The 12,668-nt window shown below is 43.0% G+C and overlaps 1 protein-coding gene across 9 annotated transcripts in view; it reads right to left on the bottom strand.

Annotated features, from left to right (window-relative positions):
• The window catches only part of PCDH9 (protocadherin 9), a 747,296-nt gene that overhangs the window by 628,125 nt on the left and 106,503 nt on the right, over window positions 1-12,668 (bottom strand). The gene's annotated exons all lie outside the window — the stretch shown is intronic.

Here is a 12,668-nt window from a genome sequence, read left to right on the forward strand (position 1 = left end):
CTTGTATTGTTGTTGTCAACTTGTTCCTTGGCTACAGTTTGCCAGGGGTGGAGGAGGAGGGGGTCGGTAGATACGATCCACCAAGTGAAAATTTGCAAAGGTTGCAAAGAAAATGAGAGTTTGCCAGGAATATTTCCACATGCAAACATGCCCCACTAGAAGGTGATATGATACTGCCCTGGCAGGAGGAAAAAGGCCTCACATCAGCACCTGGGCTAGGATAGGCATGCCAGGGCTCACCTGGACAAATGATTGCATACTTTCCTCCTCTTTCTCTCTCTCCCCACTTTTTTATACAAAAATCTTTTACAGCAAGGGCAGCTGGTATACATGCTTACAAATGTTCATTGTATTAAAGGTAAAGATAAAGGTACCCCTGACCATTAGGTCCAGTCGCGGACGACTCTGGAGTTGCGGCACTCATCTTGCTCTATAGGCCAAGGGAGCCGGTGTTTGTCCGCAGGCAGCTTCCAAGTCATGTGGCCAGTATGACTAAGCCGCTTCTAGTGAACCAGAGCAGTGCATGGAAACAACGTTTACCTTCCTGCCGGAGCAGTACCTATTTATCTACTTGCACTTTGACGTGCTTTCGAACTGCTAGGTGGGCAGGAGCAGGGACCGAGCAACGGGAGCTCACCCCATCACGAGGATTCGAACTGCTGACCTTCTGATCGGCAAGCCCTAGGCTCTGTGGTTTAGACCACAGTGCCACCCACGTCCCTGCTCGTTGTATTACTTTTACTTTAAATATGTGTTACCCTTTTCTACAACAAAATGGTGATTATTTTCAATTTTAGCATTCTCAAGACAGCAGAAGCAATCTCGGTTTTATTTCTGCAGTCATTGTGGTGCCATTTTTAAGTGAGTTTAAGATGTGAAACGGCATGTGTTCAGAGTATTTCCCTTTTTCTCCAGGTTGACTAACTTTTTATTTTTTGTTCTAATACATCAGGGGTGTAGAAATAGTTGTAAAGCAAGAAATGGTGGAGGAAGGAAGGGGTGATAATTTTGTGGTTCACAACTGCAATAATGCACATGGATGTTTAAAGGGCTTGCCATAAGACCACTAAGCTGCACCACTCAGTATCATGTTTCAGGGCCAGTTTTGCACAACAGACCAGGGATTATGCCCTCCAGATGCTGCTGAACTTCAGTATCCATCAGCCACAACAACTATAGCCAGTGGTCAAGTACTGTGAGAATTGTATCCAATAACACGGCAGGCACACCATGTTCACTTCTCCTGTAACAGAGAACTAGGGCCAGAGCAAATTTAGGACTGTGCAAGCAGTGTGGTTACACAGCCGAGGAGGGCGCCTTCTCAAAGCCCAGTAAGCGCCTGCTCAGCTTTGGGAAGGCAGCGTAGGGGCTCTGACAGGGTCCTAGAGTCCTCTTTCCTCCTTTCTAAAGCTAGGCAAGTGTTTGCCAGGCTTTGGGAAGGAGGCCAGAGGGTTCCATGACCCTGCCAGAGCCTCACGCCTCCTTCCTAAAGCCTGGCTTAAGCTAGCACTGTGAGGGCCCAGGGGAGGGCATCAAATGGCCTTGCACAGGACGACATATTACCAAGCTCCACCCTTGCTGGGACTGCTTGGGTCTGGGAAACTTTGGTTCAAATTCCTACCCTACTCAACTCGTTTTAGAGAAATGTCCTTTGTCTACAATATGCTACGTATATGGATTTCTTCCCACGTCCCCTGTTAATGGAAAGCTATGGCACAATGTTTAATTCTGTCAATTTATACATTCAAAAGGTAGAGAAGAGTGTGTTTTATAATGCATATGATTAAATATTAAAAACTCAACTATCTATTTGACTCCACATTCCTTTATTATGAAGAGAGTGTTTTTCACTTTATTTCTCTTTCTACCCAAAGCCCCTCTGCAATAAAATAATTTTGAAAGGAGCATGATGCTACCAGGGGAAACCTAAATCAGGGGAAGGAAAGGGGAAAGTTAAATATAGAGAGAATCTTTATGGCACATACAAGACTCAAATGCAAAACCAAAAAGCTGCAGAAGGTAATCTCAGAACAAAAAATGTGATGTGACCAAGGGAGGCAATGGCAGGTGAAATTTAATGTGGAAAAGTGCAGCATAATTGCACACTGGAGCAAACAATTTGAAACACTCATACACAATCATGGGTCTTAAATTAACTGCAACAACTCAGAAAACAAGTCCAGAACTGTATTGCTGACAATTCATTGAAGCTGTACTTCAATGTTCAGGAGTAAATAAAACAGCTGAGCCTTTTAAAAAAAGAGACAGTCGTTTGCTGAAAGCCAAGTGAAACTGAAAAAGCAAACATCTGAGGAACTGTGATCTTGAAAAAGTGAACTCTCAGAACTGAAAAAGGCAATTGTTTGGGTGCAAAGAACTACTAACATAGGACTATTGGTTTGCATGGTGTTTTAAGGAGTGACAACAAAAATATAGGTCTCTGTCTTAAATACCTCATTGCATCCCAAGGCTCCATGACCCTGTCACTCCTAATGAGGAATAACCAGACAAGAAAAAAAATGGGCTCAAATAGGCTACAACTTTATTTATTACAGATGTGATTTTTTTTTGCAGAGTCATTAGGTATAGCCATTTATTCCACCCCAGCCTATCTGCTGGGAGTGCATCTAAGGATAAACCACATCTTGGGGGCCCCATGACCTACACCAGATAGGGGTACACCCCGAGGGATTCCCATTGGAGGAGTTCTATGGCCACTCTGGGCAGCTCCCAACAAAATATTAAAAACACATTAAAACCACAAGCATTAAAAACTTCCCTGAACAGGGATGCCTATCCTCACAAAGTTGTTATGGTGGCTATGAAGAAGGTAAAAACCAAATGGCTTGTGTCAATTTCCCAAGTGGAAAAATTCTTGCCAGCCCAAATATGGCAGCCAACAAAGCCCATATCAAGAAAACACACAACGGCAGCATGGCAGTAGCAGGAGGCCCCATTAGCTAAAGTGGTGCTTCACGTTAAGAACAGTTTCAGGTTAAGAACAGACCTCCAGAATGAATTAAGTTCTTAACCAGAGGTACCACTGTACAAGGTTCCTGCCTTGAACTGTTTAGCAGTTACACAGCTCCCTCTCCTGCCATTTTGAGACACAGAATATGACAACACTAGAGCCAGGTAAAGGTCAGGTTGAAATTTGGCCCGTATACTTGAGACCCTGACTCCTGAGAATTGATGCAAGAACTGAGATAAAGATGCAACTCTCTCCTATCACAGCCAAAGTGGGCACAGCACCTGAACATATTAAGGGAGTAAGGAGACAGTAAATAATCCTGCTACTAGCAACCAGGTTTCAGGCTGCAAAACTCACAAGCAGTTGGTAGGCAGGATGCAGACATTTCCCTAGAAATGGCTGGATATCTTTTCAGACCTTCTACCTCATCCTTTGCATACTTATCCTGCACACAGACCAAGGTCCCCACAGCACCTTAGCAACATCAAAAGCACAGGATATTATAGCAAAATTTGTGGCCATGAGAGAGAGCTCAAATATGAAGACAATATAATTCATATATATGTCTCTATAAACCCTGAGACATAGAGCATAATTGCATGAAATCTCAGCAATCCTGAGGCAAGCACAGCCTGCTTCTGGGGCTGCTTCTTTCATGCTAAGGCGCTCTCATAGGGACATCACGCCATTTAAATACTATGCATTCAAGCACCTCAATCTATGTGTACCAAGAGCTGCACAACAGTCAATATCTGAGGAGTCCATTGCCTGCTGATGCTTGGGGGGGGGGGATCCCTTTTTAAGATGCTATTTTTCACACCACCTTTTGCCCTCTGCAACCTTATATGGAAACAGAATTCGCAAAACAGAAACAATCCTTTAATCCTTGCTCCAATTGCTTTACACTGGGGGTGGGGCTGAATGCTGTGGCCTAGCTGAATTTCGGAGGTTTGGTGAGAGGGGGTAGGGGGTGGCAAAAGTCCCCGTGAGGTGGATTTCCAGGGACAGCACACAGTTTGAAGGTTTCCCCTCTCACCCACTTTCCCATCTGCATTTTCTTGAAAGATGGGATCTTTGTGGCGTAAAGGCTGTGCAAGTGTGAACGAAGCTGCTGGATTGCAGACACAGCAAACAAAAAACAAACGAACAAAAACATAGTTTAATTGTAAGGGCTCTCCAGGACACAAGTAAATGCACACAGTTTAGAAAATTAGATTGCCAAAGCGTGGCAATTATCGTTACTAGCTTTCTCAATTAAAAGAAATAGAAAGAAGAAATCCCAAGCAAGGTTTGTTATTATTGCCAAGGAGCAGAAGAAATGGCTGGCCTCCTGAAGTCAAGGAAATGTGTGGGTGACGAGGTCCCTGGCTGCGTTTGCTCAGCTACAGCTTTCAAGGGAATGAAACAACATTCAGCATGTGAACCAGAGCTGTAGCCATGACATGCTGTTGTATCACTGCCAGTGCTTCGCCAAACTTTCTACCACCAGAAAATTATTTAACTGGCTGTAATGTGTCTGCTTTGAGCTACTTCCACACTGCAGAAGATCTGGGGTGGGGGGTGGGGGTGGCACAAGACGTGGAATGCTCATGAAGGGGGCCATTAGAATATTGTTCTCTATATGATCCCCCCCAAAAACCCTGTTTAAGGCGAGGTTTTTCCACCAGCCAGAAGAACAAGGCCTTTTCTTGCTTAAATGTTACATTGCAAATGGGTCTCTCTTTGGAATGTCTAGGCTTAGGCGGTGAAAGATAAGACCAAGGTTGAATATGTGTTATTCTGGCCCCAGAGGGGGGAAAGACTGAAGACAAGGAGGGTAATGGAGACAAAGCCCCATTTTATTGCTATCAGTATAAATCACATGTTTTACATTTGAACACGTGTCGAGGTTCATGGCGTGGAGAGGCTGGTGCAGGAAGAAGGGGGCAAGCAAGCCCATATAAGGTCAAGCCCGTATAAGGACATAGGAAGTTGCTAAAATTACGATTTCCCAGAAATCAGGTGGTATTATTCTGCAAATGTATAAAAGGGCTGGCAAGCCCAGAGAGGGCGGGCAGGCAATGAACTTTACCTTGTCTGTACCTTTTTTGTCATGGCAAAAATAAATAATTTTACTGCTCTTTGAAGTGATTTCTGATGCTACAAGATAAAGGAACAAAGAAAAGGTCTAACACTCAGGCCACGCACACACAAAGTGCTTGAAACACACAGGGCTTCTTCCCCCTCACTCTCTGAGGGCTTCTATACCCATCACTTTGCAGTTGTCCATACCTGCACAATACACTTGAAGGAGCAGCTCCATCATTGCTATATGTACATCCAGGTGGGTGTGTATTTTGCAGGTAGTTCACATCAACATTCCCTCAGTTAGGGATTCCATGCCAACAGGTATCTGTTTACCTGTGCATGGGTCCAATTGTAACTTTTTTAGATGTACGTTTTCTAGTATACCATAATTTCACAGAATAATGGGTGAAAAATTGTATGCACATGTCACCCTGCCCCTCAGAAGCCCAATCTGGAAACATGCAGACATGCCTTCCTGTGAATGTGGCCATTTTTGTTTCTTTGTTTCTGAGATACAAGATTTCTGATATATCCTACCGTCACAAAATAAAATATGTGTGCGGTGCCCAGTGCCACCAGCAGTCTACTGGTAAAGCAGAAACTAAGATGTTGTTGAAATTAATGAACCAGTAGGAACCAAGTGACAGTCCCAAGGGGCAGAAAGGAAGTGAGATGCTCCACTGCAATGTCACCATTGTGGGGAAGCACCCCAAGAACGTTATTATTTGCACCTCCTTTTGTACACATGAGACTGAAGTATGAATTTATGTGGTTTGATAAAAGTGGAAAAAAACACATTAATTCACTGCAAGATAGGGGTATGTGTGTGGATCAGGGCTGACACTCTGTACAAGACAAAAAAAAAAACAATTGCAGCACACACAGTGCATTAAATGCACACTAAACTGTAGTGTGTACACAACCTTAGACTGAAACTTCTTCCTTAAGAAGGGTTGCCTGGCACACACACTGTTTGCTTGAGATAACAAAAAAGGTATGTCAGGATTTTTAAATGCTATGTTTTAACCTATTTCAAGTATTGCTTTATTAAGATTTTTATTATGATTGATTTGATCCACAATGTTTTTATTTGCTGCACTGCTTGTATTGCCAGGATTTTACTGTTGTTTGTATTTTACTGTCAGCTGCCCCATGAGCTGTTTGGCTGAAGAAATAAATAATGAATAAATAAATAAATATCCCCCTATAGTTGTGCATAGTAAGACAAGACTGGTTGGAGTGGACAAACTTTTTCTAAAAACTTTTTATAAAATAGTTCAATATTGCAAATAAAAGTTCTCTTTCTACTTTCACTGTAGATCAGGGATGGGAAAAATGTGGCCCTGCAGCTATTGTAGACTGCAGCTGCCATCAGTCCCAGCCAGCATGACTAATGGTCAGAGCTGATAGAAGCTGGAGTCCAGCAGATTTTGGAGGGTCACAGGTTCAGCAGAAGATGGTCATGGGCTAGCATTCAGGGAGACTTGTCTGCCTTGATGGACCTTCCAATATGGAAACCAGTCCTACGCTTCCAATGAATTTTTGGGTTTCATAGGTCAACTGGAGAGGTCAGAATTTGGTCATTTGCCCTTGCTTTATTAAAGTGGAAGTCTAACATTTTTCCGACTTTGATTTTGCATTTAATTTTATTGTCTTATAAAAACAGTCTAGTTACTAAGTGCAGGTGTTCTAAATTCTTTGGAAAAGCATAGATTAGAAGGCTATATCTGGCAGTATGATTTCCATATGCATCATGAAAATGAGAAAAGATACAGATAAAGACAGACATCAAGGTTTCTTTTATTGTTTCCTCTGATTATTGATTATTTCTGTGCTCAAAAGCCTACTAAATACTTCAGATGCATAGCCTTGCATCTTAATTAAATTGTATTCAATTAAAGCCTTAATAACTGCCCCCAAAAGACTTAATTGGTCCAGAAATACATCAGCACCCTTTTTATTTGTCTGATAAGCCATTGATTGAAGAATACTTTCAGCAAGAAACAATTCATGTAAAATGTTTATTACAAGATAGTCTCCTTGGACTGTCACTGAATAGAAGATCACGTTAATGCTATCAGCAATTTCTAGAATACTACTAGTAGTAACACAGGGCTAACTAGCATGCAAGGTTGCTCCTCATTTTGAATGTCTTGAGATTGCTATCGAGAGCTGCAAAAATATGAGCAAACAGGGTATGGGTATTGTTTGTCTTATTTTCTTATTCGCATGGCGTTCTTTCACTTAAGAAACAAAACTTCCATGGACAACAACAATAAATACGGCAAATAAATGGACAACAGTGACTGTCACATGAATTGCTTTGACAGACTGAACTGACGGATAAATCCTCTATCGGTGAATAGTGCTATCTGCATGGCCACTGAACTCATGCCATTTTGACACAATGCTGTCAAATAAGAAAGCTTCCCATACTCTGTGAATTTAAGTAAAAAATGTGGGGTGGGGGTGGCCTTGAAATTTCCAAGTTTCAATAAAAACTAAGGCTGTCCATCTAGGAGTCTCTGTATGTATATCACTAGGAATCCTTGATTGCACCGTGAGGAGGGGGGCAATAGCTCAGCGTTAGGAGCATACACTATACAGTGGTGCCCCGCAAGACGAATGCCTCGCAAGACAAAAAACTCGCTAGACGAAAGAGTTTTCCGTTTTTGAGGTGCTTCGCAAGACGAATTTCCCTATGGGCTTGCTTCGCAAGATGAAAACGTATTGCGAGTTCTTGCGAGTTTTTTCCCTTCCCCCCCTTTTTCTAAGCCGCTAAGCCGTTAATAGCACTAATCCGCTAAGCCGCTAATGGCCGTGCTTCGCAAGACGAAAAAACCGCTAGACGAAGAGACTCACGGAACGAATTATTTTCGTCTTGCGAGGCACCACTGTACTCTGTATGCAAAAGTTTGCACTGAAATCATATGTGGGAACCTTTGGCCCTCCAGATCTTTCTGAACTACAACTCCCAACATCCCTGGCCAATGGCCATGCTTGCTGGTGATAGACCTTTCCTTTGGAGTATCAGAATTCGCTTCAAAGAGTCAATAGACAGCAGTAAAATATTTTTTATTTTGTCATGACAAAGTAATCGGACAGACACGCGTTACCCAATGTCTGCCCCCGAATTCTGAGCGAGCATACATTTGCAGAATAGAAGACTACCTGATTTCTTGTAAACCACCTGATTTCTGGGAAATCGAAACTTATAATAAGTTCCTATTACCATGTAATTGGGCCCCTCCCTCCTTCTTGCAACCTACCTCATCCTGGTATGACAATAAATCCTTGTTCTTTATCTCTATCTGCCCAAGTTAGACATTCCAACGAGGGGCCCAATTGCATTGCAACATTTAAGCAACAAACCCTGTCCCTCTGGCTGGTGTATCCCTTTGGGATAATACAACAATCATATTGTAATATGCCCCTTCTCTGGCACTAATTTGTAGTGCAGCAACATTTGGAGGACCAAAGGTTTCTCACACTGGAATTAAATTGGTCTCAGGTAGCAGGGCTCAAAAACAACTGCTGTCAGAGTAGATGCCTATGTTAGACAGGGCCAATGTGCAGACTTTGCATAAGGCAGTTTTGTTATAAGGCCACAACTATGACTCTAAGTTAAGGGTGAGTTTGCTGAATTGCATTCCACCATTATAATGACAATTGAAGATAGGGGCAGGAGTAGGCCCTATGTCTTATAGGTAGAAAATGGTTTAATGGACTGATTTGAAACTTGGCAGTGTAGGAAGGATAATTGTGAGAATGGCTGCTATTAGACTATAGATGAAGGAGAGGACCCCCAGTGGAGCTGGCCTTTCTGGAAAGCTGATGAAATGAACCCTGTTTCTCATTTCTCCCACTGAGTTTTCCATTGAGCTTTTCTTTTTAAATTTCTAGTTTGCCTGGGAGTTGTCAGCATAGCCTTCTCAAAAGTAATCAAATTCAATTAGCAAACAATGTCTCAATTTAGCATGTTGTGTTAAGGGCTTTCCATATTCATTCAAGCTAAAAAATGCCAGGAAACTACAGCTATTAATGGTCAATCCCTTAACAGATGTATTATTTAGGGAACACTATTATGTTATAGTATCTTATCTCATGGTTTTGTTTCAGCTGGATGGCTGCTAGTGGGAGAGTGGTGGACCCAAGTCCCAGATCTGTCTGTTCACTAAAACATGGCGTTTATGTAACTAAGCCCATCATGCAATTGAGGCAACCGTGTTACAAGCATGTTACTGTAATTTCCCAGCACTTTGGAATTTGAGTTAACATGGAAAGCTCTTAACACAACATGTTAAACCTGAAGTTTTGTTGTTGTTAATTTATATGTTCAATATTGTGAATCTGGTCATGGATGCGTTGCAGAGGGTTGGACTATTTGACCCCTGGGGTGATTTCCAACTCTACAATTATATGATTCTACAATTCTGATTTCTCTGATGTCCTGTTTGTTTTGCCACTGTTGCGCAGTACCTGGCTTGATGTGCCATGTCATATTGGTGTTGGCATCTGTCTGCCTTGAGAGACAATTGAGTGAGCCTCTGAGGATGAAGTCAAACCTCTGTGTTAGCAGCACCAAAGTGTTGGGACAGGGGAACGGCAGGAATTTCCCCACTTGGCTGATTGGCTGTTGCCATTTGGGTTTCACCTGCTGTGTAGCAATTCATCACAACTTGTAAGGTTGCGGATAGGCACTGGTTCAGGTGATAGGGATGGGAGAACGGTCTCACCATCCCTATGTGAAGGGTATTCCATTAAAGGAATACCCTTCATCCCTATGTGAAGGGTATTCCATTAAAGGAATTTGCTTTGTTTGGTCAACCCTTGAGAGGGGGTTGTGCCCATGCCTGAGTCCAGGGGAGAATCTGAGGAGTGAACAGGGTCTGTTCCCAGGCTTTTCACCTGCCTCAGGTGTTCACCCTTGGCTGACCCGTGATAGAGCTCTGGGTCAGCGCTTCCTGCAAGGGTGCAAGGAGCTAGTCGAACCAGAGCCTATGCAACCACCAACTTTTCTGTAATCAATGAAGCTGTGGCCTAAATTCTGCCAAAAACCAAAACTAGAATTTGAGTTAAATGTGTCTTTATTTAAGGGGGAGGTCTCTGGGTCTGAACACGCAAAGTGATACCTTGTGATGTTGAAAAGCAGAGGGAGGAATGCGTTGCATCAGCCCTGGCCCAGTGAGGCTCCAGAGTGAAACCACCTCAGCTCCCCCAATGGGAGCAGCAGTGGTTTCACTCTGGCACCTCCTAGGGCCAGGGCCGATGCAGCTCATTCTTTGATATAGTGCCCAGGCCTAGTCCTGGCCTGCCCTGACGACAAGACCCATCTCTTGGCCTCACTTATTTTGTCCAAAGGAAAGCAGAGCAGTTATGTTTGGCACCAGCTTGGCTGCAGGTGTTGCCAGGAGGCATACAAGGTGCCATCCAACTGTCTTAGAGACTTATTCGGGATTTTTTTGTTAAGCTATTAGATAAGCACTGGAATACCCCAAAAAAACAAAAGCAGATTAACAACATGTGACAGTACAAATTTCTGGGTCGTTTCTACAAGACTGAAGAAAAATGAAAATAAAAATGGGGTAGGGGATATGCTTTTATTTACACCTGACCACTGGATGGAAAGGCTCACAACATGAACAGCCTGACAGATCATGCTTCTCCATTAGGTTAACAGAGAAGCCTAAACTCAGTTTTGGATGCAGCAGAGAGAAAACATGTCTTTGTGTCCTCCAGCTTCCACCCAACTCTCTCACACAGCTCACATAACACAGCCCACTTAACCTTTCATTCTCCTCTCTAGGATGATGGGGAAAGGCCCAGCCATGTGTCTCTATGGCAACAGAGCAACCTCTCTCTAATGTTAAATCACAGTTCTTAACTGGCCAGCCAAAGCCATTATCTGCCAAAGAAACTTGTCTGACTGGTACAGTGAAGGGAGCCACAGATACTATCCAGAATGGCACCCCCACTCAAACACATAACAATACAGTAAAGAAATATTGTTGGTGACAGAAAGGAAAACCATTGTATCAAATGCAAGTGTTAATGATCAAATATTCACAACACATCTAGAATATCCCCTACCAAAGTACTCGTCCAGAATACTGCCTATCAAATATATTTTAGGGCAAACTGCTGACTTGTCAGTGGCCATTAATACTGAACAGAAGCAACAAGTGACAGATCAGGGCATTCGAAAGTCTGCTGCATCCTTGCCTGATTAAGCAGAAGCCAGTGAAACTCAAAAGTAAATCCAGCCAGACACAGACTAAAAGAATCATGTTTAATATATTACGCTTGTAAGTTAGAGTTGAGTTTCTGACAGCATTCATCCCAGCAAAATTACATAAACTATAATATATTCACAAACCTGATTGAGAAACATCAAAACACTAACAATGTAATTCTAGACCACTTATCTGAGCAAGTATATTTTATAAAAATAATATGTTTGACTCTTTCACCTTTCTCTTTCTGAAATGGTGTGTGTGTGCGCGCAGTAAAAGATAGAAGTTGTAGTCAAATATTTAATAATGGTAATTAAAAATGAAAATGACATACCCTCCCACATTTCATGACAAAAATTCGGGGCAACCCCCTACCATCCCTCATATCTGTCACTGATGCCTTCCTTGCCCGCCCCCTCCTTCCCTCTCTTGCCTTTGTTTTCTTCGGCCTCCTGCTCACGAGACGCTGCGTCTCCAGGCGATGTGAGGCTGAGCGGCCCCAGGAAGGCTGCGCCAGGCAGGGGGCCGGAGAAACACAGGGCCAAGAGCCCCAGGAAGGCTGCGTCAGACCTGGGGGTCACCAGAAACAACACGAGGCCTAGAGTGGCCCCTGGCAGGTTGTCCCAGTCCGCCCTGCATCACTCACTCTGCCAGCTGCTGGCTGTGTCACAAACAAATGGTACAAAAATAAAAACCTGGACATTTGGTAAACTTTAAAAAAAATGGTGATTTTTACCTCTGAAGAAATAGGACATGTCTGGGAAAACCTTACTTACTTTAACACTGGAGATGGAAGAGCAGCAAGCTAGAGAGGGCAGACCTTGTGACACAGCTTTCTAGCCACTTTATGCCCCTCAGAATTTGCTGCCTGAGGCAGCTACCTCACTCTGCCTCATGGAAGGGCCAGCCCTGTGTGTAGGGAAAGCTCCTTGAATAAATGGTGAGATCCCTTTAAGCCTCACTTACAGATTAAGCATACACTTACCTCTACCACCTAAAGTTGCTTAATTCTGTCAGTCCATGCCATTGAGTGAATTTTCATGCCGCTGTTCTCTGATGAGCACCAGCCATGATTCTTAGAATAATCTTACACATTTCCTCTTTTCCATTTGTGCTCAGAGAGCACTGCAGGAAAAAATAAGGTGCAGAAGGCACTTTGCATCAAGATTCTCATGAAGGTTATAAACACAGTTATTCCTCATGTTATCTTGCCTTCCTCTTTTTAATGATTAAAAAAAGGAAAGGGGGGGAGAAATGATGGAGTGTGGTTAGTTCTTTTATGGGTTCAGAAGCATGATGGGGATGATAAAGGATTTTAGTGCTCATCAATTAAGGTGGTAAAAGCTGAAGACTTTTAATTAAGACAAAACACTTTAAGTACCTTAACAGCTAGCAAT

Source organism: Podarcis melisellensis, assembly GCF_964234715.1.
Source record: "Podarcis melisellensis genome assembly, chromosome: 4".
Classification (NCBI taxonomy): Eukaryota; Metazoa; Chordata; class Lepidosauria; order Squamata; family Lacertidae; genus Podarcis; species Podarcis melisellensis.